Source organism: Mirounga angustirostris, unplaced genomic scaffold (genome assembly GCF_029215605.1).
Source record: "Mirounga angustirostris isolate CCGP_5_RB_7025 unplaced genomic scaffold, mMirAng1.0.hap1 SCAF_2, whole genome shotgun sequence".
Taxonomy (NCBI): Eukaryota; Metazoa; Chordata; class Mammalia; order Carnivora; family Phocidae; genus Mirounga; species Mirounga angustirostris.
Window position 1 is genome coordinate 41,592,096 of NW_026991710.1, and position 26,415 is coordinate 41,618,510.

The following is a 26,415-nucleotide window of genomic DNA, read 5'->3' on the forward strand; positions in this document are numbered from 1 at the left end:
GGGTACCTAATGGGGCAGGAGAAAAACCAGGAGAGTATATGTATTGATTAGGGTTCTACAGAGAAACGAACCAATAGGACACACACACACACAGACACACACAGATTTATTATAGGAATTGGCTCACATGATTACAGAGCCCAGCAAGCCCCAATATCTCCCAATATCTGCAGAGTGAGTTGGCAAATTGGAGATCAAGGATAGCTGATGGTTTAGCTTCAGTCCAAGTCAAAGGCTTGAGAAAAACCAGGTGAGCTGATCATGGAGTTCCCATCTGAGGGCCAGCAGGCTTGAAACCCAGGAAGATCTGGTATTTCAGTTCAAGTCTGAAGGCAAGAAAAAAGCTGATGTCCCCATTTGAGGGCAGTTAGGCAGGAGAAATTCTTGCTCATGGAAGAGTCAGGCCTTTTGTTCTGTTCAGGCCTTCAACTGATTGGATAAGGCCCACTGATATTAGGGAGAAAAATCTACTTTACACAGTCCACTGGTTTAAATGTTAATCTCCAAAACATGCTCACAGAAAGACCCAGGATAATGTTTGACCAAATATCTGGTTACCCCATGGCCCAGTCAAGTTGACACATAAAATTAACCATTATAGTGTGATTCAGGGAGTGTTTGAAAAGAGGAAGTGGCCAACTGTTAAGAATGGCACTTGGAGATCTGTTAAGAACTTAGTAGGACCACTGACTTGGCAAGATGGAGGACATCAGTGTCCTTGATGAGAACAACCTCATTGGTGGACAGAAATGTCAATGGAGAGGGTTGAGGGGAGAAAGTGAGGTTCAGACAGTAACAGGTTCAAGGGCGCTTCATCAAGAAACAGAAAGGAGGCAAAGTGTAGGTAAACATAGCGGTAGGTTGGCGAGATGATACCTTTGGTCTAATTTCTTCTACTTCTTCATGATGTATGAGGCAAAGTCATCAAAAGGGAATGTGTATTTGTTTGGGAAGAGAGTGTAAGATTATTCTGAGGAAAGAGGAGAAGAGAAAGTATGATATAGGTGTCCAGGAAAGCAGGAACTATAGAATTGCTAGGCAATGTTAAATGTCAGTTTTGGATTTGTGATTGTGAACTTAGTTGAAACCTGGCAACTCATTTAGGCATTAGATTCTAGCAACGCCTCTGGTGCAGGTGTAAGCCAGGAGTAGGTGGATGGTTTGGGGTGGCAGGGGGTGGGGTGGGGTAGGGAAGTGGTGAGGGGAGTGGTGAGGTGAGGGGGGTGGTGGTGGTGACGGGGAGTCAGCTAGAGTTGGCACTTGGCCAGGTGAGTGTAATGGAGGGAAAGAAGGTAAGAGAAAAGAATGTTAGAAATATTGAATTTTATCATAAGTTAAGATTTGTTGATTGAGAAAATCATCCATACTTTCCTTAACAATTATTTTTATTATATGTGTTTACCCACAGTTGTTATTACTATATCCCATAATTCTTTTCTTAATGTTGAATGGGCATCCTCTTAATCTTTGATTTTTCCCAGATCTCAGGTTTGAAAGTCACATTCTACAAAATTGTTGCAAGGTAATAATGCAACTGTTCCCCCTGAAATAATCCTTTGCAGGAGTACTGACTTTTGGTTAAGATTGCTACATTTAAATACTCTATCTTCTAGAAAGCCGCAATGTAATGATCAGAATAAAAAGTATCTGTTTCCCAGTAGTCCCTCTATGTAACATTAGAATTGAGAGAGGAACTGAATTTATTTCCTTTTAAGTAATTTAAGTGGTTTTCTTGATCACTTCCATTTTGTACTTAGATTATCTAGATTCCAATGATGGATCAACTTTTAAAGAGGTATCTATATATGTATACATTTATGATATATATATAATTTATTTTATCATACATATATGATAAAATAGTTCATTGTTTCAGAAAAAAATAGATTGATGTGAAAAGTTGGGGTTTAGGAACGAATGGTCAGGGAAGAATTCTTGAGATGTCTTTGGTGCAAAAAGGTGGTTTTATTATACCACAGGGTCAGGATCCCTGGACAGAAAGAGCTGCACGGGGTTGTGAGGAGTGGCTGATTATACACTTTCAAGTTGGGAGGGGGTTAGGGATGGTGTAGGTCTCTAAGGAATTTGGGAAGCAAGGTTTCCAGGACCTTGAGAGGCTAGCTGTTGTTAGGAAAAGATCATTTAGTACTGTCTAGTAAAACCTTAGTCATGAGACTCTTCAGATGTATATCAGTGGGCCATATGCTTGGAGAATGATTGTTAAAATATATCTTGGGGGGTAGAGATAAATAAATTTCCAAAGGGACTTTTACAGGAACCTGGAAGTCAGGCTAATGTCAAGCTAAGGTTGCCTTTTACCTCTAGAAAAGTATTAACATTGAGCAGCTAAGTTCCCTGGAGATGGTCATCTGCCTGTCCCAAGTACTTATCAATGGGCTGTAAATGATGAGGAAGTTTAATTTTTTTCTATATTTCTTTTGCCTTTGTTCTTCACATCATAAATGAGTTGGGGAAATCAGTATGAACTCATTTATTTTACTATGTCTAGACATAGAAATATAGGTACCAGTAGATACATGGATTCATGTACACAGATTTCCTAGCTTTGCCCACCAAGGGTGGACACCCTCGTAGCCATGGCAATGAGCACATTATGTGCCCTGATTTTGGTCTCTAAATAACATTATCAGTAAATGGAACCATGGTTCCTTAGAAAATGACTGGTTCTAAGGCTGTGCACGAAAAATATAAGAGGAGCCTGGAGCATCTTGATGTTCCAGAAAGGAAGTCTTTTTTTTTTTTTTTTAAAGATTTTATTTATTTATTTGAGAGAGAGAATGAGATAGAGAGCATGAGAGAGGGAGGGTCAGAGAGAGAGGCAGACTCCCTGCTGAGCCGGGAGCCCGATGTGGGACTTGATCCTGGGACTCCAGGATCATGACCTGAGCCGAAGGCAGTCGCTTAACCAACTGAGCCACCCAGGCGCCCCAGAAAGGAAGTCTTAAAGAGACAACAAAGGATGGGCGTATGTCAAAAGGATGTAGGAGCCAACTTGAAAGAGCTCTCAGGGGCCAAAGCTGGGACAATTTGAGCCCGAGTAGAAATGATGGTATTGCATTACAGCCAAAGAATAATGTGGATATCCATGATTCCATACTGATAAAAATGATTGAAATAAATCTTCCATACAGTAGAATTTTTAAAGTAATAAACATAGAAGTAGAAAATCACCATTTAAAGACCATGGTAATAATTGCAACAGGCAAGATCTACTGTTGAATGCTACAATTTTGTGAGTTAAAATGAGAAACAGGACATTTGCATAATACTTCAATTTTGATGTTTTTCATTCATTATACCAAAACTTCTAAAATGGTATCAATTTGCAAACAAAACACTTAAGAACAATGTCTTTTGGAGAGCCATCTTAATCCTATTGTAGGTTAAGATGTTCAAATCACTCACCATTGTTAACAATCATTCAAAGGATTACTCTTAATTCTAAAAGAATTGATGACAATGGCCCTTGATTTGGGGCATCTTTCACTTTCAGTAAATGTTGATAAATAATTCAGTGAATTGCTAAAACACCCAGTGTGCCTTTTGAGCTGGCTAATAAATAATAAACTCCTTTCCCAACCAATGTATTGTGTTCTGTTGAATAATGACAAAGATATTTTTCCTCTAAGTTTCAAATATAAAAAATGTTTTTGTGTCCATCATTAGTAACTTGAAACTATTTTCTAGGACTTTCCATCCCCTACAAACTTTACATATGGAAGCAGAAAAGCTTCTTATCCTTTAACCCAATATTGTAGGGCTTAACATATCTCAAAACCACTCATGCTATTTGGTAAGACTTCATCCTCCCAATAGACATCTCCTAACCTTCCAACGACTGCACTCTCATTTCACTTTTCCTCATAACTTTGTTCATACTTGACATCGTGAAATTAATGGGCTCAATAAATACATTTGCATGTATGTGTGAGGTGTCTGATGCACCTGAATACTTGAAGGGAAACAAAGCAAGCCAGGACAAGAACTCCCAAATCTTTTTTTTTTTTTAAGATTTTAAAAATTTATTTATTTGACAGAGAGAGAGAGAGAGAGAGAGAGCATGCGAGCACAAGCAAGGGGGACCGGCAGGCAGAGTAAGAGGGAGAAGCAGACTCCCTCCTGAGCAGAGAGCCCATTGTGGGGCTTGATTCCAGGACCCTGGGATCATGACCTGAGCCAAAGGTAGATGCTTAACTGACTGAGCCACTCAGGCACCCCAAGAACTCCCAAACCTAATAATCAACTTTATTCAAAAGTTTTCAAATTTACACCTGACAAGAGTCAATGCAAAAGTTCAAATCTGCCAGAGATTCACACTGGCTATAGGTGAACTCCAACTTACATGGAGCTAAGCAATGCCCATGGTCAACCATGAGGGCTTGACCTGCATTCTTTCATCTTTACTGCAATCCTCTTCATTGTGATTCAACAAATACACTTGTCTTTGTGAAGCTTACATTCTAGCAGGGAACAGACAACAGGCACTCAAGAGATAATCTAGTTTGTCTTCAGCAGTCACCATGAGCACTGAATCCAAGGGCAGTGGCCATCAACCTTCTCCCAAAATGAAATTAATAAGACTAATTTTTATGGCCAAAAAAGAGGAGTAAGCAGTATTGGCCCTACCCACCCTTTACTGTTTATCTCCATTTTATAGAAGAAAATTGAGGTTATCGTGAATCTAGATTTCTTTTCCTAACATTTTCCCTCAATGGCTTTACACTTCTGCCACTCTGATTTAGCACCCTGCATCCCTCATCTACCATAGGATCCACATACCACACTCAATACTGAAAGCTGGGTGCTTACTTTAATGGCTTCTCCAGGTTCAATGTCAAGAGTTCAGCTGCATTTTGTTTAACATACACAGGAAAGCAACTGATGTAGGACTTCTGCCCAGGAGGTTTTATTATGCTCTGTGCCACTGGAGTAGTCTGTTTCTTCAATCTTTTGACAAAGTTACTATGAGCAATAATCCCACTCTAAGGAGGTACCCAGAATTACTGGATTATTTTTGCATAACTTGAAAGTACTATTTTCTCTATGTAAGTTGTCGGTTTGCTAAAATGTTCACCAGTTTGTTTATATTCAACTTTTAAAAAAGGGGGTGGGACTCTCACTGCCCATGCCCCTTAACATAATCACTTCCAGTAGCTTCTGGCTTATCTACCCTTCCTGAGTGGTCTATTTGCAAAACTGAGTAACTACACATATGTAGACATACACACATTATTTCCTCTGCTTTATGGAAGGGAGCACACCATACACCCCGTTCTGCGTCTTGTTCTTGTTTTTAGTAATGATATAATCTTTAGCAAGTTGTCTACCCTTTGAGTTTATTCACCTGCCAAATGGGGAGGATTTAATAAACGGAAGGACCTCACTATGGGCTCGGACAGTTGACGTGTTCAATACAATAAATGTTACCTTGTCCCTACAATCCTCCCGGCTGCAGGCCACGGGAGATCAGATGGCTACACCTCACACCAGACAAACTTCCCCTTCAGACTGGAGATTAAATGCACACGGATCAGGAGAGCACACCAAACCCTCTCAGCTTCAGTGGTTTATAGCTTTCGCCTGAAGGGAAGTAAAGAGAGTCTTCTTATAATAACTTAACTTCAGTTATTAAACATACAGGATCTCAGGTTCAAGTGGCTGGGGGCCTGTGAATGAACAGATTAATAGGAGGAAAGTTTATTATATATGTATGTGGGAGTAGGCTATAAAGGGCGGCTGTCAGAACAGCCAGGGATGAGGTTTTATCTACCAGCTTAATGGGATAGGGAATGGGGTATTAAGGCTTCAGTGGGAAAGTATGGAAGGAGCAGATAGGACTTAACACAGTTCTTCGGGATGTCCTGATACCAAATCAGGCTCCTCCCTTCCAAAAGACTCCCTAGGAGAGGGGTTTATGACAGCTGAATTCTCAGAAAGGCCTGCTTTAGTCATCAAAGCGAAGTTTAAAGTAGGCCTCTTTCCGCAGCTGCTGTTTGTTCAGATGTTCTCAGTTTAAAGCGGTCTTTATGCCCTCCTGGTGGGGCTAGCCCCCCGAGTTCCTTGTTTGAACCCTGACATGAAGTTTCACGAGCTAGCAGCCCAGTGTACTGCTGTGAGGAGGAGACTCGGGCTGGAACTCGGGAGGTAAGAGATCTGTGAACGGAAACACAGATCAGGACAAAGACGAATAAGCAGGGAAGAACAAATCCAAACACATGGCCCCATGGGCCACTGAACCGGTCTCTCACGCCTGAGAATAGGTCAGTCCAATTAAACCGTAATTCATTCGTTCGATGTAGATTGTTGACGTGTCCCTTCACACGGTTCAGATGAAACAGGACTTCTTCTGAGTTGTATAGAGGCAGCATTGTTTGCCCATGATTGTACATGTTCTTCCTTGTTGAGCAGCAGATAAATCCAGATGGTGATTCTGGAGTGCAGAGAGTAAACTGCTAACTCTCGATTGGCGGGTTTCCAAGGTCTACACTGCGGCAGCGAATCCTTGTTCTGTCACTTTGGAAATGTTTAGAATTGTTTCTTCTAGATGCGACATTCCCAAACCCGGAGAAAGGGTCCTTATTGAATTGGTGTTGTGATAAATGGGTGGACTGTCCATGATGTCTGGTTGGGTGCATCTATGTGGTGCTACTTGGTTTATTAAGGAGCCTGCGTTTGTGATTTGGTTAGCATTTAAAGTGGGACACCTGGTGAGGGCAGCTGCCAGGTAGCCACGTGCACATCACCCTGACCATTTAGGTGGGAATGCCTTATATACCTTATTACCACCTAAGATATAAACACCAGAGTTGTCGTCCATGGACAAGGTCAGAGTGGAACGTGTGACCCACCAGGCTGGCATCTGGTGTCCGTCATGACTTCTGTATTTGGTTATGTTGGCATCCACACATCTCCACTTACCATGTGCCTCTGTCAGCCTGTAAGAGCAAAACAGGTTGCAAAATAATCTGGTATAGAAGACCTTTGGTTTGATTTTGGCAGCTGAAGAGATGGGTGTCATTACCTAACCAGGTCATTCCAGAATTTTGGGCCACCCATATGTAGGCTCGGGTATTGGGCAGACCAACCAGGGGAAAAGCCGAGCTATTCCCGGTCCTACTTGTGTGGCCTGCAAACCAGGAATAATGTCCAGTGACTAGGCAAACATCTGCATCATAATAATCAGTCTTGGACCCATTTACAACATCTATAGAAGGTTTGAAGGTGCCCCATCTGTGGAATCAAACCGTGGTGTTTGATTACAGTATTGTTTTGGTACGTTACCTAGAAGGGTCCAGTGTCATTTTTGACTGCGAAGAGGAAAATTTCCCTCCAAAAGCTTCACCGGAGTAAATGACAGACCTTGAGCTTCTGTAGAAGTTTCCTAATGCCAAGTAGAGTGATTTTGTCCTCTTGTTTGTGGATACCGATCCCTTTTCTACATCCACTGCACAGAATGGGTCCACCAGGTATTTCCATGGGCAGGAACAAAAACTAGTTAGGTTCCTGCGCATTATATAGATGTTGATATAACCAGCAATCAGATAAATAGCTAAGGTGTCAGGGTTTGGAAGAGTGGTGGGTGTGGGTAATGGGGTTGTGGTAGAATTGTTGAAAAAGCACCAAGGGTTAGTTGAAGCAAGACACTGTTTGAAAGGGAGCCCACAGTGGAGGAACACAGGGAGGATAGTTCAGGACAAGCAACCTCCAGCCAATCTTTCTGTAAATAAAAGAGGAAGGTCTTTTAAAAAAGATCTCTAGGTCAGAGAATTTTCCAGGTCAAGGAGAAAGGCTTCAATGGAAAATAAATGAAGACAACCTTCTTGATTCAAGATTTTGGACAAAGCTGCCTACTTCATGGTGCCATCTGCTTCTGGAGCCTGAGTAGGCTCTGGAAATCCTCAATTTGAGGTCACTCATAGGGACAGCCTTCTAATTGTTATAGGGGTGATGATCTGGATCTAGCATGGGTGTGTCTTATGTGAATCCTGGAAGATTTTTATTCTGATGACAGTGTAGATGGTTAACAGTATTTCCTAAAGCCTTTCCCAGTGAGCTGATAATGCATATTTTCTTCTAAAAACCTTGATGTATACTCCATCTCCTGGTAGAAAGGTATGGCAAGGCTTGTTAGTAAGTGAAGACCATGTTTTTTTCACCTGTTGATCATATGCTCCAACAGTTCTTATATATAACTAGTCAACATATTGAATTGTTCACTCAAGGCCCCATATGCCCACCCAATCCAGGAATGGAAGGTTTAGAGATGTCAGCAGGCATGGGGTGACCAAAAACTATTTCAAAATGGGTCAGTTTCGAGTATTCTGGATCGGTTGTTCCTACCCAGTGAAGTCTGGCTCCAGAGGCTTTGTGACCTTTGTCAGCCTTCAGATGTTCTCAATTCATAGTCTTTATGTCTTTCTAGTAGGTTGTTCCTGCCTTCAGAGACAAATGCCAACACTTTCACTGAATGTACCATCAATGCTAAGGTTAAGTTTGATTTCATCACTTGTGCTCTGAGGCGTGTTAAAATATCAGGAGGGTGCTTGAACCGAAAGAAAACTTTCCTCTGGTTCAGCTGTGACTCCAGACAGGATCCAAAGAGGAGTTTTACAATCTCCTCCTTGGGTTTTATGGAGACTTATTTTACCCTTCTGTGTTAGCCTCTTAAGGCACCATGTCAACCTCAAAAGGGCACAGGAAAGGGCCTTTGGGGATTTTTACAGGGTTCTCTCTAGGATCCCTGCACGCCTCCCTCGTCAATATCCCCCGCATCTCAGCGCTTTCGGGAAAACCCACCGGAAGCAGCTGTTGTGCGGGGGGAGCCCGGGAACGTGCATTCCCTCTATCCGAAAGGCCCGCCAATTTGGGGCCCTTAGAACCGAACACGTGGGAACCCCGGTCGCCACCCGCCACGTGCTCCGGGCCTGGGTCCCCGTCTTTCACCCCAGGACGGGGACCTACCTGCGCGTAGAGCTCAGGCCGCTGCAGCCCGCACACGTCGGCGACAGACTCCCGGGTCCCCGGGTCGGGCCGGGCTGGGCTCCCGCAGCCGCAGGCGGGCCGGCCCCGAACCCGCGACAAAGCAGCCGCGGCGGCGCCCTGCGGGAGCGAAGCGCGAGGCTGTCAGGGCGCCCGGGCCTGGGCGCGGGGAGGCCTCCGGGCGGCCCCGCGCGGCGTCTGTGCCTCGCGCGGCCCCGGGACGAGCTGGGCCGCCCGCCCTCCCGGGCCTCCGAGGACTGCTCTACCCCTCCGTTCTGGCCGCCGGGAGCAGCGGAGCTCCGGGCGGGCAAAGCTCGAGGGGACGCGGGGCGAGCGCGGCCCCAGCCGGGCCCGCAGGCCGGGCGCCCTCCCCGCCACAAGGGACCGGAGAGCCAAGCCACACTCACCGCCCAAATCCGCGAGACAGAGAGGTTCACTACCCCAGAGACCCCGCCAGCTGCGCTGGGCTGCAAAGTGGGTTGGGAGGGTGGCCAATCCCCCGGAGGGAGGGCGGGGCGGGAGGAGGGGGCGGGGCGAGCAGCCAACCCTTGGGAAGGCAGGGGCGGGGCGGCGGGGAGAGCAGCCAATCGTCGGGAAGTGGGGTGGAAGGGGGCGGGGCCGGCCGTTGGCCCCCAAGGTCTCAGCTCCAAGGACTTTTGGCTCTTGCTTTGGCGGGAAGACTAGTCCAGTTGAGCAGGGCATCATTTTTGGAGCCTGAGGGACCAGGCGGGATAATGGCGTCCCTCAAGGGACCCTCTTGGATCTGCAGGCCCACGTTCCTTCCTCGGGGACTCTCTTGGCGAGGCTTTAGCTGTTACCTCTCCCCAGCTCAGCACCTGGGCCACAGCTCTGGGTCATACAGCCTCCTAAAATCCCGAGCTGTTCTTTCCCATGCCACATTTTTATTCACATTGAGTAACTTTCTAATCCTCAAATGGTTGAAACAAAGGCCTTAGTCTGGCATTCTAGTGGAGAAGAAAAATCAAGACGTAAGTAACCAATATGTCTTATGCTAAGGAGAAAAACATAAGTGTTTATTACAACTTGAAAAACTGAAGATAGCAAATAGTCATTCCTGTGAATAGTCATCCCCTCTGCCTCTAAGAAACAAAGAAACAAAACTCAACATAACTGTTAGTAGTGGGCTTTTTTTGAAATATATTTCACTGCAGAAATGACTAAATATGATAATAGGCTCTTTAAGGAGTGATGCTTGGTTGGCACCCTGCACATGGGTAGGGTCCTATTTTGGTCCATATTTGATAATGCAGAGGAGGCCAAGATGGACAAAGGCCATTGCCCTGGGGCGCACAGTTCTGGGGGAAGTCACTAGTGGGAGGAAACTTACGAAGAAAATTAAGTGTGGTGGGGATGGGATAGGGGTCTTCAAACCCTTCAGCTTCCCAGTCCTTCCCAGCCCTAAAATGGGCCTGCAGCAGTGGATTAACTACTACTCATACTGCTCCTCGCTAATGCTGGCTCACTACCCCATTTCTAGCTGTGTTTATTTCATTGATATCTCTTTTCTTCCCTCTCTTTTTAAACTGAAATTTACATTTTATTTTTCCCAAGCTATTTTAACCTAGTAAAATATGTATATTTTCATAGTGTAGTGAAGGCCAGGGGTTAGGGGAATAGTGATTATGAAATAAAGCAGAAAAAGAGAAATGCTCAGTCCTTGAGAGTCATAGCCTCCTACTGGGGTATGTTTATACGTTTATAGAATCTGTATGTATTGACAACCAAACATATGCCAAACACTGTGGTAGACCTGGAGGGATATAGATAGTGAGAAAAAAATCCCAAAACATGGACCTTGCCCTGGGGGAACCTTTAGTCTAGTGGGTAAAACAGACATGAATACAAGAATCACATCAAAAATGCAAAATTAGCACTTTAGCGTTACAATGGAAGTCAAAGACCCAGCTTTCTGATTAAGCAGAAAACTGAAGACGAGTTTAGGGGGCAAAGGAGAACACCCTGGGGTATAGTTCCATGGAGGAGGGAGTGCGTGTGCAGAGTGGGTATTCTAGGAAGGAGCTCAGTGCTTTCATGGAAATGCAGGAAGGCTGCTGTGACTTCTGCATAAAAAGCCAAGGGATGGGGAATGAAGAGAGATACAGGATAAGGCATGATATAGAGTGGGCTGCAGTGGGGGACGTGGCGGGAGATGCTGGTCACTGCCAGACCATGCTGGGCCTTGAAGACCATGTTAAACAAGCCCATAAATGATGCTTACTGATAATGTGTTACATAAACGCATGCCAATAAAATGTTGCTGTTTGCAAGGCTGGCATGTGTCAGGCCAGCATGTCAAAGATATAAAGTGCTAACCTTTACTGATCACTTACTACCTGCTCTGTGCTTACATCGCTCTGCATAGATGATCTCATTTAATCCTTTCAGCTACCCACTGGGTCCAGTAGGCATGATGAAATTGCTCATTTTGCTCCTGAGGATCCACATATTGCTAAGATTTTGTGAGAACTATTCTATTCCCAGTCCAGTAGTATAGATGGCTGGTGGACATATTAGGGTTTCTAAGTGCATTGAAACACTGTAGCAGCACTGACTCAAGTTCCACCCCAACACTTGTGCATAAATGCACAAACTTAGGGAGGGAAACTGAAATCATAGCTGCAGTGCCCAGATGGTGGACACAGGATGGCAGCACGGAATTCTCGATTTCTACAACTTTGAAGGTGCTTTTCCTTCACAGTGTTTGTGGGATTTAATTTTGAACCCTTTAAAACCCAGAATTATATTAAGGCAGCCATGTTAGAAGTTGAATGGTCAACTGCCAGCTGACCTTAAGCAACAGTGTTTGCTATCCTCTAATGGTTGATTGTATTGGATTTCAAATATTGCTTTTTCTTAAAAGAATTCTTTAAAATGATTACATGCTACCTATTATGCTTAGCATCCAGTGTATTCTATGCAATTACTGTGTAAATGATATTTGGTTGGTCGGTTAAATGAATTAGCATAAGGTATCCAGTTGAAAGCACAGCCAAAATGAACCATTTAATTATATTAAAGAAAATTGAGTGAAGAGGTAGACCTGCTTCTTCTGTAGCACAATTTTAATGAGACTGCTTGAGTTGAGTCCTGTTCTATATCAAAAATGGAACATGAATGCATTCAGGTTCTATTTCTGGCTCTACCACAGGCTTTGCTCTTATACCCAGTGCAAGATGAAACCTGTTAACTTTTTTCCATTTGCAAAATGTAGGCATTGCTTTTAGCATTTTTCACAGGAGTGGCAGAATTAATGAGCGCTGCAAATGACCTTGACCTGTTTTGTAACTGCAAATGTATTTTTATTGCCATATTTTCATGAAAAATGAAAATCTGCTAGCTTTTTCTTTTCCTGAAGAGTTGATACTAAGCTAAAACTTTCAAGTCTGGAATATGTGCTCTATCAGCTGCTCTTCAACATTTCAGTTTCCAAATTTAAACAAAACAAGAATAAGATAAATCTTGCAAGTGATAATCAAAACAGTAGAAAGGAAGTGAAAGAGTTGCCTTGTAAATGGAGGTCTATTTGTTTTTTCAAAATTGCACTCTTTATTTTCATTAAGATAGGGATTGGTCCGAGGTGGTGGAGGAGTAGGGGACCCTAGTTTCATCTGGTCCCAGGAATTTAGCTAGATAGCTATCAAATCATTCTAAACACCTGCAAACTCAACTGGAGACCTAAGAAAAGAATAGCTGCAACTCTACAAATAGACAAGCAACCTCTTTCTGCAAGGTAGGAGGTGCAGAGAAGTGAATCCCAGGTGATCTATGGGAAGATAAAGGGTGGGGGAGGGAGCGTCTGTAAGCTGGCACCAGAAAGTGATAGAGCAATGGAGCGCAAAATCAGAACTTTTAGAAGTCTGCTCTGGTGAGGGATGTCCCTGTCTGAAAGGTGTGCAGGTGGCTAAGCGGGGGTGGAATCCTAGGTGGGACGATGTGGCCTCAGGATCCTCCAGGGTGCCTGAGTGTGGCAGAGCTCCCAGACATCAGAGCAAGGAAGCCGGCGGCATTCAGTGAGACCAGGAGTGGGCTCCCAGCTCAGGGCTGCCATATACTGCAAACTGTGGGGCAGTAAGGCAACCACTCTCTGTGCAGGGGCCCAGCAAGCAGCAGAACTGGGGAGACCCCTGCTTCCTCACCTGTCAGGAGTGGCTTTGGAGACTTGAAATGGGGTTGTGTGTCTGATATACAAATGCTTGGTCACAGGCTGGGTGAGCACGGAGTGCTGATGGAGACCAGGGAGACAGGAGTGATTGACTGCTCTTCTCTGAGGGCTCACTGAGGAGTGGGGCCCCAAGCTTATGCCAGAGTTTGGGAGGCCACCATTTTCATTCTCATCCTCTAAAGCTGTGGGGAAAGCCTTCAGGGAACAAAAGCCACATAGAGCAAAGGGGAGGAGATTACTTAGCCTGGCCCCCTGGCAAGGGCGGTACAGTTCTGAACGGGCAAAGACACTTGAGAATCAGAGCAACAGGCCCCTTCCCCAGAAGATAAGCAAGAACATCTGGCCAAGACCAAATTTACTGGGTCACACAGAACTGAACAACTCCAGTGCTAGGGGGAAATTGGTATATAGAATTCATTGTTTTTTCCCCACGATTCTTTAGTTTTTTCAATTTTAATTTTTTCTCTTTCCTTTTTCAACCAATTTCTTATTTTATCAATTTTTTAAAAAATCTTTTAAATTTTTAATTTTTACACTTACATTATATCTTTTTGTTGTATTTAAATTAATTATATATATATATATTAAAATTGCACTCTTTATTTTCATCATATAAAACTTATATAAGTTTTTCTTTCTTTACAATTTTTGGATGTAGTTTCTTCTAACAAACAGACCAAAATACACCCAGGATATAGTGTATTGCTCTGTTCTGTTCACCTGTCTGATTATACTCGCTCTCTCTCTCTCTATTTATTTATTTATTTATTTATTTATTTATTTATTTATTTATTTCTGTTTTGGGCCTCTTCTGATTTGTTTAGTGTATATTTCTCCGGGGTCATTGTTGCCATTTTAGTATTTTGTTCTCTTGTTCATCTATTCTTTTCTGGACAGAATGACAAGTTGGAAAAACTCATGTCAAAAAAGAGAACAAGAGGCAGTACCAACTGCCAGGGACCTAATCAGTATGGACATAAGTAAGATGTCAGAACTAGAGTTCAGAATAATGATTAAAGATACCAGCTGGGCTTGAAAAAAGCATAGAAGACACTAGAGAATCTCTTTCTGGAGAAATAAAAGGACTAAAATCTAATCAAGTCAAAATAAAAAAGGCTATTAGTGAGATGCAATAGAAAATGGAAGCTCTAACTGCTAGGATACATGAGGCAGAAAAGAGAATCAATGATATAGAAGATCAAGTGATGGAGAATACAGAAGCTGAGAAAAAGAGAGATAAACAACTACTGGATCATGAGGGGGAGAATTCAAGAGATAAGTGATACCATAAGATGAAACAATATTAGAATAATTGGGATCCCAGAAAAAGAGGAGAGAGAGAGAGAGGCAGAAGGTATATTGGAGCAAATTATAGCAGGGAACATCTCTAATCTGGGACAGGAAATAGGCATTCAAGTCCAGGAGGCATAGAGAACCCTCCTCAAAATCAATAAAAATAGGCTAACACCTCGACATATAATAGTGATCTCATAGACAAAGAGAAAATCCTGAAAGCAGCTCGAGACAAAAGGTCTGTAACCTACAAGGGTAGAAACATGAGATTAGCAGCACACCTATCCACAGAGACCTGACAGGCCAGAAAGGACTGGCATGATATATTCAGAGTGCTAAATGGGAAAAATATGCAGCCAAGAATAGTTTACCCAGCAAGGCTGTCATTCAGAATAGAAGGAGAGACAAAAACCTTCCAGGACAAGGAGAAACTAAAAGAATTTGTGATCACTAAACCAACCCTGCAAGAAATATTAAAGGGGGTCCTTTAAGTGAAGAGAGAGCCCAAAAGTAACAGACCAGAAAAGAACAGAGACAATATACAGAAACAGTGACTTTACAGGTAATACAATGGCACTAAATTCATATCTTTCAATAGTTACTCTGAATGTAAATGGGGTAAATGTCTCAATCAAAAGCACAATGTATCAGATTGGATAAAAAAGCAAGACCCATTGATATGCTGTCTGCAAAAGAATCATTTTAGGGGTGGCTGGGTGGCTCAGTCGTTAAGCATCTGCCTTCAGCTAAGGTCATGATCCCAGGGTCCTGGGATCAAGCCCCGCATCAGGCTCCCTGCTTGGTGGGAAACCTGCTTCTCCCTTTCCCACTCCTCCTGCTTGTGTCTTGCTGTCTCTCTCTCTGTCAAATAAATAAAATTTAAAAATCTTAAAAAAAAAGAATCATTTTAGACCCAAAGACACCTCCACATTGAAAGTGAGGGGGTGGAAAACCATTTATCATGCTAATGGACATCAAAAGAAAGCTGGGGTGGCAATCATTATGTGATACAAATTAGATTTTTAACCGAAGACTGTAATAAGAAATGAGGAAGGACACTATATCATAATTAAAGGGTCTATCCAACAAGAAGATCTAACAATTGTAAATATTAATGCCCCTAACATGGGAACAGCCAATTAGATAAACCAATTAATAATAAAATTAAAGAAACACATTGATGATATACAATAATAGTAGGAGACTTCAACACCCCACTCGCTGCAATGGACAGATCATCTAAGCAGAAGATCAACAAAGGAAACAAGGGCTTTGAATGACACACTTTACCAGATGGACTTCACAGATATAATCAAGAACATTCCATCCTAGGGGTGCCTAGGTCACTCAGTTGATTAAACATCTGCCTTCAGCTCAGGTCATGATCCCAGGGTCCTGGGATGGAGTCCCTCATTGGGCTCCCTGCCCAGCAGGGAGTTTGCTTCTCTCTCTGCCCCTCTCCCCCCGCTTGAGCTCTCTCTCTCTCTTGTGCGTGCGTGTGCATGCTCTCTTTCTCTCCCACAAAAATAAATAAATAAAATCTTAAAAAAGAAAAAAGAACATTCCATCCTAAAGCAATAGAATACACATTCTTCTCGAGTGCACATGGAACATTCTCCAGAATAGACTCACATACTGGGTCACAAATGAGGTCTCAACCAGTACCAAAAGATTGGGATCATTCCCTGCATATTTTCAGACCACAATGCTCTGAAAACTGAACTTAATCATAAGAGGAAATATGGAAGAACTCAAATACATGGAAGCTAAAGAGCATCCTACTAAAGAATGAATGGTCAACCAGGATAATAAAGAAGAATTAAAAAAAAATTCATGGAAACAAATGAAAATGAAAACACAACTGTTGAAAATCTTTGGGATGCAGCAAAGGTGGTCCTAAGAAACAAGAAAGGTCTCAAATATACAACCTAACCTTACACCTAAAGGTCCTGGAGAACAAAGAGCAAATAAAGCCTAAACGGAGCAGGAGAAGAGAATTAGTAAAGATTAGAACAGAAATCAATGAAATAGAAACCAAAAGAACAGTAGAACAGATCAATGAAACAAGGAACTGGTTCTTTGGAAGAATTAATAAGATTGATAAACCCATGGCAGAATTTATCAAAAAGAAAAGAGAAAGGATCCAAATAAATAAAATCATGAATGCAAGAAAAGAGATCACAACCAACACTAAAGAAATACAATTATAAGAACATATTATGAGCAACAGTATGCCAACAAATTAGGCAATCTGGAAGAAATGGATGCATTCCTAGAGATGTATAAACTACCAAAACTGGGCTCCTGGGTGGTTCAATCAGTTAAGCATCTGCCTTCAGCTCAGGTCATAATCCCAGGGTCCTGGGATCGAGCCCCACATCGGGCACCCTGCTCAGTGGGAGGCCTGCTTCTCCCTCTCCCCCTGCCTTTCCCCCTGCTTGTGTTGTCTCTCTCTCTGTCAAATAAATAAATAAAATCTTTAAAAAAAAAAAAAAAACTACCAAAACTTAAACAGGAAGAAGTAGAAAACCTGAACAGACCCATAACCAGCAAGGAAATTGAAGCAGTAATCATAAATCTCTCAACAAACAAGAGTCCAGGGCCAGATGGCTTCCCAGGGGAATTTGACCAAATAATTAAAGAAGAATTAATACCTACTCTTCTGAAGTTGTTTCAAAATATAGAAGTGGAAAGAAAACTTCCAAACTCATTCTATGAGGCCAGCATTATCTTGATCCCAAAACCAGACAAAGACCGCATCAAAAAGAATTACAAACCAATATCCTTGATGAACATGGATGCCAAAATTCTCACCAAGACACTAGCCAATAGGATCCAACAGTACATCAAAAGGATTATTCACCACGACCAAGTGAGATTTATTCCTGTGCTGCAAGGGTGGTTCAACATCCACAAATCAATCAATGTGATACATTACATTAATAAAAGAAAGGACAAGAACTATACAATCCTCTTAATAGATGCAGAAAAAGCATTTGACAAAGTACAGCATCCTTTCTTGATTAAAGGATAGAGGGAACATACCTCAATATCATAAAAGCCATATACAAAAAGCTCACAATGAATATCATTCTTATTGGGGAAAAACTGAATATTTTTCCCCTAAGATCAGGAACAAGGCAGGGATGTTCACTATCACCACTGTTGTTCAACATAGTACTAGAAGTCCTAGCCTCAGCAGGCAGACAGCAAAAAGAAATAAAAGGCATCTGATTCAACAAAGAAGAAGTCAAACCCTCACTCTTTGTAGATGACGTGATACTCTTGCTCACATTCTTCTGTGGCTGTAGAAGCACAGTGATGTGAAAAGTGTAATGCTTTTACATTTGAGCATTGCTACTGTTATTTTAATTAAGACTGTGATTATTATCCTTGGATCTAGCATAATAGCTAACATGTCATCGAAACTTTACACACGTTTGTTGACTAATGAATTATTAAATTTAGAGTATTTTGATTGAAAATGTTTAAAAACCATTCTAAGGTGTCTCATAATGCCCTGAGTCCAATTCCAATAGCATAGTATCTTTCCCAGTCTGGAGGTGTTATCAAGCTCCTATTGGGGCGGACTCATCATCGAGGACATGGGTGTGCAGAGCTGAGGAAGCTGTTCAGCATTTGTCCCACAAATGAGGGTGCTGCCACATTAGCCTGGATCTCACATAAGCACATAATAAATAAATACAAAATCCCAGCCAAACCCTTCTGGATGGGAAGAGTTAAAAAAGATAGAGTCCATCTGGACACTGATTACATGGAAAATAATGTCAGCCCTCTGGGGCCTGAAGCTCTAGCTCAGGCCCCATAATGGCTGTATTATCATCTCTGTCACCTTTAGCTTGTGCCTAATGCACTCCTTTCTAGTAACTGTACTTCCTCTGACTCCCTGGACCTTTCCACATCACATACTCCCATTGCCCATCCTTGTTCCAGTTGACCTGTCCCCACCATTCTTGCTGTCCTTTCCCAGACTCCTGAGGACACTCATTTTCAACTGTATGCATGAAGGGTGGTCTGTACTTCCATTTGTGCACTTAATTGGACAACAGGTACTGAGCACCCACTCTGTGTTGGGCACCGGGCTTTGTGTCTGGGATACAAAGATGGTCCAAACATGGTCCTGGCTGTCTAAGAGCTCAAAGATGATGCCATATAGTAAATGATGTGGTCAAGGTTGCCCTGGGTGCCGTGGGACACCAACATGAGGCATTGAGCCAGCCTGGGAAGTGTGCCAGGAGCAAGGTGTCTTTCCTCAGATTGCCACGTTCCAGAAGAGGTGGAGGTAGAATTGAAAATTTCAAGTAAGCCCCAGACCCAGATCAAAAGGCTTTGAGAAACTCAGCATGCATACTCAGGAGAGCAGGACAGAAAGGAAAACTGCACACAGTAGAGAAGATGTCAGGTGCTTGGATTCATGGCTTAGAAAGAGCACCATCCCTCTTGGTGATGGAGCTTTGTTGACACCCTTTTAAAATTGGTGCTGGAGAATCAGGGCTAAGGGGTAAAAAGTGTCCATTTGTTAAATTCTCTTATAATATATCAGAAAAAAATTGTGTGTTCCTGTAGGTATTTTTACTGCCATTTTAGAGGAGGTTTATAGTTTCCTAACACGCTTCATTCATTGTAATGTGCATACTTGTATCAACAAGCTGCAGAAAAACTTGATTGACATTAATCTCAAAGGTGTTGCTGGGAAGGTTTTTGTTTGGTTATCTTTGAAGTCAAGATCAGAGGTGATTCTTTGTCACCCACAAAACTTTGATGTTTTCCTGCACTACGGCTCACAGCCAGGACAGAAACACCAACCTACACAGGCAACATCCATAATCATTTTATGACAGCTAAGAAATTTGTTGAGGAAAATGTAATTTGTTACTGCTCAGTGTGACTTTGAAATGTTCCTGGGTATTCTGGAGAGAAAGCTAGTTCTAGCACAGAAGCATTAACATCCATTAAGAAAGTCTGCCTAAAAACCGGTTTAACTGACTACAAATGAATATATCAAAGCGGCAAAGAAAGGACTTGTTTAGTACGGCTGGCATGGGAGGGAATTAGGCTGTGAGTCCGACTGCTGGGTGTACTGGACATGGCTGAGCTTGGAATTCCGGCTCTGTTACTTACTAGCTGTGTGCCCTCAAGAGAAGTACACCCTCCCAGCTTCCTCGTAAACAAAAGGGGGATATTAATCTTGTTGTCAGGATTAGTGCAATTACATAGTTAAGGTGCCTAATATGTAAGTATAGGCTCAAAATTGTACATATATGGATCTTGAGCAAAATAGTCATTTCACACAATTTTAACTCTGAAATCTCGAAGGATATGCCTTAGTTTTATTTTTTTTAAAGATTTTATTTATTTATTTATTTGAGAGAGAGAGTGAGAGAGCACAAGAGGGGGGAGCGGGAGAGGGAGGAGCAGACTCCCCGCTGAGCAGGGAGCCCGATGCAGGACTCGATCCCGGGACTCCAGGATCATGACCTGAGCCGAAGGCAGTCGCTTAACCAACTGAGCCACCCAGGCACCCCAGGATCTGCCTTAGTTTTAAATGTACTAAACGCCCTGCTTGCTCAGGTCTTCTTGGTGTGATATTGGCTTATGTCTTTCCTTGTGGCTGTAGAAGGCTGAAGATACCAGACATGACCCATCATGAATATGGATGAGAACTGGTAGAGATACCAGACATGACTCATCAAGGATATGGACGAGACCTGGTAGAGAATCTGAGGACCTATTTATCCACACACATAACTACAATGATTCTACATGTTAGATTAACAAAGGCATACATGATTTCTGGCTCTCCATTCTAAATTATCCTCTCCTTAATTTAACTTATCCTCTCTTTATTTATACATAGAAGGAGGTGAAAGTATGGTCCTCCAGTCTCTGGGGAAGTCCCACTGTGCCTTAAAGCCTCAGGAGAAAAGAATAGGGGATTGAAAAGGGGAGGAACTCTGCGTGGCCCATCAGAACCACCAAATTCATCCTTGCATCCATCAACGCATCTACCCATGCATCTATCCATCTATCCAACCACTGCCAAGTTCAGATGCCTGCCCAGCATCAGAACTACCTTCCTGTTTGGGGAATTCCCTATTGTATGAATCTTGGCCAAAGGCAGGACTTGTCTTCCATTTTAGTAGTTCACATGCTCAAACATACACTTTTCTCTGCCCTTTAGCACCTAGGACATGGGAATATGCTATAGGCTGAGCCAATGGGGCTCTTCTGCTTAGGATTTTAAGTCTGGAGCAAATCAGCAAAGAATCAAGGATGAGAGAGAGAGAATGGTATGAGAAAATGCATCAAATGTCTACAAATATCAGTGTCTGTTGGTATGGTGTCCTCTCTAGTTATGGCATGATTTTGCCTTTGTCTGCTCAACTTCTCCCCTACCCCCAACTTTGAGGCGAGTCCTGTTTTGGCTTGCTGATTTCTGGGTCTTTGGCATTTGACATGGAGAGAATGTATATGAGTGACAGGACAGGAGACAAGGGAGGCAAGAGAAAGAGAATAAAGCTTCCAGGAAAGAGAGACACATCAAGATTCTGAAGCCATGTCAGGGTATGTATGAGTAGGAGCCCTGAGATGATAAGGAAGTGTTGCTGCAGTATCTGACTTGGATTCCTGTATTGGCCTTTGAACATACAACTAGTGACTACAATTACTTTGATGATGATGATGATGATGATGATGATGATGATGTTCAATTAGCCAACATATAGTACATCATTAGTTTTTGATGTAGTGCTCAACGATTTACTAGTTGCATACAGTTGCTTTTTAATTACTTTCTGGTTTCTGACTTTTTTCTTTGAGTGTGTTCAATATTCAGTGTGGCAGGATGAGACCCAGCAGACAGGCTACACTTCAATGACCCCCCGCCTTTTGTTGACTTGGGTCATTGAGTCTCCTCTGTGACTAGTTGAGTCTATTCCTTCTCACCCAGGGAAACTGGCCAGCATCTTGTCACAGGCTGAGGATGAAGCGGACACAGAGGAAGGCAAAGCCAGTTAAGCCACAAGCAGATGGCGTCACAGCCATTCAATTCAGATAATCCTGAATGGGTTCTATCTCTGGACTTTCCAGGGAAGTGTTCCAATCAATTTCCCTGTGATCATAGTAAGATCAAATTGGACTTTCTGTCTTGCACTTAAAAGCATTTTAAACTGAGATGGCCACATGGTGGAAAGAAGCCCTCAATGTGGAACAAGATACTCGGTTTACTCCCAGCATGCCACCAATTGGCTGTGTGACCACAAGCAAGTGGTCCTTTCCCTCATCTGAAAAGGCGAAGCTTTTGAACTAGACCAGTGGTCCTCAACCATGGGTGGGTCTGCTCCCGTAAGAAATATTTGGGAAAATGTGAGGCATTTTTCATGATCACAGTAATTGTGGAGATACTATTGATATTTGGCAGGCGGGGGACAGGGATGCAAAATGTCTACAATGCGGGATGATCCCATACAATGAAAATTTGTCTAACCCAAATTGCCTCTTGAGATACTGCTATAAATGTTCCTCTTATCTCCTGCTTCTCTTACAACTCTGTGGTCATTTATTCATTTCTCTTAATTTTCTGCTTTTTTACTCTTTGAGATTTGCTGGCCTCTATTTGGCTGTCTAGATAGAGCCTATATATCAGTGTTTCTCAGTTTTGGTCCCAAGGGAAGTATGAATCACCCTAGGGGAATTGCTAAAAATTCAGATTCGTGGTCTCACTTGAAAACTACTGAATCAGCATCAAGATCCCCAGGTGAGGCGTATGCAGTCTCTAATTTGCTTTACTTGCTTGTCCATCTCACTAGGCCATAAAATGCTGACAACATAAAAGTTTTCTTATAAAACTGATAAATCACAGATACAGAGAACAGATTGGTGGTTGCCAGAGGTGGTGTTGGGGGGGGCGGGGAGGTGGGCGAAATTGGTGAAGGTGGTCAAAAGCTACAAACTTCCACTTATAAGTCCTGGGGACATAATATATAGCATGGTGACTATAATTAATAATACTGTATTATATTTGAAAGTTGCTACGAAAGTAGATGATTGAAGTTCTTATCACAAGGAAAAAATTGTAACTATGTGTGGTATGGATGTTAACTAGACTTATTGTGGTGATCATTTCACAGTTTATACAAATATCAAGTCATCACATTGTACACCTGAAACTAATATAACTAATATACTGTTATGTCAACTATATCTCAATAAAAAACTTATACATCTTATAAAGTCATTTATCATATTTAAGAAATGTAGTCATCATGCGTCTTGGTATTTGAGTGCCTTACATAAATTACTTCACTAACCCTCACAGAAACCTAATAAAAAAGGTAATTATCTTCATTTTACAGATAGAAAAACTGAAGTTCCTATCCCTGTTTTACAGATTAAGGAAAGTGCTTCCTATTATTATAAGCTAGCAAATACGAGGGTTAGGATGTGAGCCCAGATATGCTTGACCCCAAAACCTGAATTCACCCCTTCATACTACACAGTCTCATGCTGGTCCCTGTCTTTGTGATATTAGCTACCAAATAGACACACCAGAAAATGTTTTGGCTGCTATGTGCAATTATGCTCTGTTCACACAAATGATGTACATCTAAAATACATGTGACAGATGTATGAATCAATATATTGTTAATGAACAAAATCCAGTTAATAGAACAGTATGTATAGTATTTGTTAGCTATATTCCAAAATGTTAATAGCAGGAGTCTTTATGGAATATACTTTTTAATGTACTTACATTACACAAGTATGGCGGAGATGGCTGGCTAACATTCATGTTACCCCTTTCCTTAGCTTAGGGTTATCACTTGGACACGGGTCCCCAAAGGGAACTACACTTCCCAGCCTCCTTTGCATCCAGATCAGGGCATATGACCAATTCTCACCAATGGTGTATGAACAGAGCAGTGTGTCACTTCTAAACTGGGACTTTTAAGAAATGGGATTTTTTATGCTCCCCTCCACTATCTGGTAGCCAGGTTCAGAGGAGTCCAAATTAACAGGTGCTATTGAACCCACAACTTGAAGGTAGTCCAGATCCTTGAATGACCATAGGGACGAACAGCTACTGGTTGAACAAGACACCTACACTGAACTGCTACATGAGCAAGAAATAAACTTCTGTTATGCTATGTCACAGGATCTTGGGGATTATTTGTTACAGCATCCTACCTAATTCAAGTAATAGAGTTACCATACCTAATGCAAGTTATACATACTCATCAATAATTATAATTTTACTCTCTTCCTTTTACACATGTGTGGTGAAAAATATAATATTTCTGGGATTCAAAGATCTACTTATGGCATTGAGCCTCCTCACAGATTTTTTAAAATTTATTTTTATTTTATTTTTTTAGAGAGAGAGAGCATGAGTGGGGAAGGGCAGAGGGAGAAGGAGAGAAAGAATCCTAAGCGGGCTCTGTGCACAGCACAGCTCCATCTCACAACGCTGAGATCCTGATCTGAGCTGAAACCAAGAACTGGCCACTTAACTGACTGAGCCACCCAAGCGCCCCCATTCTCACCGATTTTTAACTCTCAAAACTCATATCATATAAAGGATATGGTAGGAACCATAGAGGAAGGAGTAAGAAGCCAGCAGATTGACTAGCTGCCTCTGAACAGTTTCTCTCCTGTGGAATCTGACCATATAAAGTCATTTAAACATCCTTGAGTTATTACTACACCAGAGGGATGGAGAGGTATCAAAGATTCTGAAACCAGCTACTGAGAAGTTTGCTTTTCCTTGATTTGAAGGGCATTTCATACATAATAAGTATGTATAAACACGGGACAACAGATTGCAAGGTGCTATTAAGGGCATAAAGAAAAATAGATAAAAGATCTGCCTATCTTTTATCATGATACCTTGAATAAATAAAGGAAGCTGAATTTAATACCCAATTGACTACAAAGAATCACGGGTTTTTTTTGAAAAGCTGAACGGTACATTGGATTTAATTTCCAGTCAGTTAGGCTGCAGCATCTTATCCAACAACTCATAATGAACTGCAGTAACATAATCCAAAGGCAATAAAGGCAAAGCTGACTTAACCTCGAGGCCTGATAAGAACCTGAATAGTACACATTGGCCGCAGTGTGGAAGGGTTTTAATACATTTAAGATTTCATCAAACGTTAGAAAGAAGATGAGGGGAAGATGTAATTTCTTGAGTTAACAGGAGAAATGAAAATAGTTTAGTTGCTTAGAATGAGAATTGAAACACAAAATGAAGATTTGGTGAAAGAATTTACCCCTAAATATAAGGGAGTGTTTATTTTCATGGTGATGACATTCTGTTTCGCATGGTTCCACGATTACTGTATTCTTCCCCTGGTAAGGGCTTCCATGAGGATGGAAACAGACCTTTGTGGATAGAGGCTTGATTTCAAGTGGATCATTCACACTGCTTGGCTCTGTCTACACAAAACCAGAATACCTAGATAAGGAGTAAAAGCTTTGCAAATGCCAAAGGATGCCAAGATATCTGATGTTTGCAAATATCCAAGTGTTTGTCCAGATGTTTCCAAATATGTAGAAGTAGATGTTGGCTGCTTAGCTGACAAACTTCAGATAAGGGCTGGAACTTTTTATTTTTAGCACAACTATTTTTAGCAGGAGGTTCTATCAGTGTTTGGTAATGGATAATAGGGTAACTGCTTTAAATTCTTGACCCCAGGAAGGGCCCATGTAGTCAGGGAGGGCTTTGGAAAGATGCTGATCCTTCAGGCTTCTATGGGTATCATTACCCCAGTCATTTGAAACCCTGGAAGTCCTCTAAACATTCCTGAGTGTTCTGGAGAGGTGAAGGCATGTCAATAATATAAGAACCTGGTAAAATGACCTAATGAACAACCTAGTGTTGGACATCTAGTAGATGCTCAGTAAGTACATGAGAAAGTGTGGCAATGGGAAGAGAATGTTCACAGACTCTTTACCACTCACCAGAGCCCAAAGCCAAGTCTTGGTGTAGATGAATTTCCTATGCTTCAATCTAATGTGCATTTTTCCACTTTCCATTCTCTCTTGCCTACTCAAGATGTTGTTCCAGCAGTTCTCCTCTCTCCCACCTCACAAAGTTTTCCTCTCCCTTTTCAGGATCCTTTCCATTAAACTTGCACACATGTCATATCTTTCCCATTCTGAAACACACACACACACACACACACACATACCACCTTCTTTTCATTATAATTCCTGAACCAGCTACTGCCATATTTATTTTAGAGCCAAACTCCTCAAAGATTCATCTGTACTCACTATCTCCAAGTCTTCTCTCATTTTTTCTTAAACCTACTCTCATCAGGCTTTTTGTTCTACCCACTGCCTCAAGTCAGCTCTCAGCTGGGCAAGCTGCTGACTGCACACAAACCCATAGGTTCTCAGTCCTTGTGTTAAAGATTTTATTTATTTGACAGAAAGAGAGAGAAAGGGAGAGAGAGAGAGAGAAAGCACAAGCAGGAGGAGCGGCAGGCAGAAGGAGAGGGAGAAGCAGGCTCCCCTCTGATGTTGGACTCGATTCTAGGACCCTGGGATCATGACCTGAGCCAAAGGCCGACGCTTAACCCACTGAGCCACCCAGGCGCCCCTCAGTCTTTGTGTTAACTTGATCCCTCGGTGGCTGTTGACACATGGGATCTCTCCTTTCTTACTCCTCCTTCTTGCACGTGGCTTCCAGGACATCAGACCAACCCAGTTTTCTGCCTACCTTGCTGCTTGCCTCTTCTCTGTCCCCTTTGCTAGTTTTCTCTTTCTTTCATCTTCTAAAGTTGGAACCTCCACAGGGGTCAGTCCTTGACCCTTTCCTCTTTTCTATCTCAATACATAGCCTTGGAGATTTTATTTAATCTTGTAGCTTTAAAATCACCATGCATGTGCCGATGACTCCCGAACGTACATCT

At 42.2% G+C, this 26,415-nt stretch overlaps 1 protein-coding gene, 1 long non-coding RNA gene and 1 other non-coding gene across 9 annotated transcripts in view; 1 reads left to right on the forward strand and 2 right to left on the reverse strand.

Annotated features, from left to right (window-relative positions):
* LOC123848574 (putative uncharacterized protein DANCR) overlaps positions 1-26,415 on the forward strand; it is a 70,049-nt gene that overhangs the window by 22,609 nt on the left and 21,025 nt on the right. The window lies entirely within an intron of this gene.
* On the reverse strand, positions 5,045-9,503 carry LOC123848572 (uncharacterized). Of its 2 annotated transcripts, XR_010409396.1 has the most exons (4): positions 9,408-9,503; positions 8,983-9,120; positions 7,303-7,465; positions 5,045-6,956 (listed from the first exon to the last, which is right to left on the reverse strand). It is a non-coding gene; the product is annotated as an uncharacterized LOC123848572 (long non-coding RNA). The 2 variants fall into 2 exon arrangements; XR_008506596.2 differs by lacking the exon at positions 7,303-7,465.
* Positions 8,595-8,716, reverse strand: LOC123849179 (small nucleolar RNA SNORA26). The gene has a single exon (XR_006792005.2). It is a non-coding gene; the product is annotated as a small nucleolar RNA SNORA26 (small nucleolar RNA).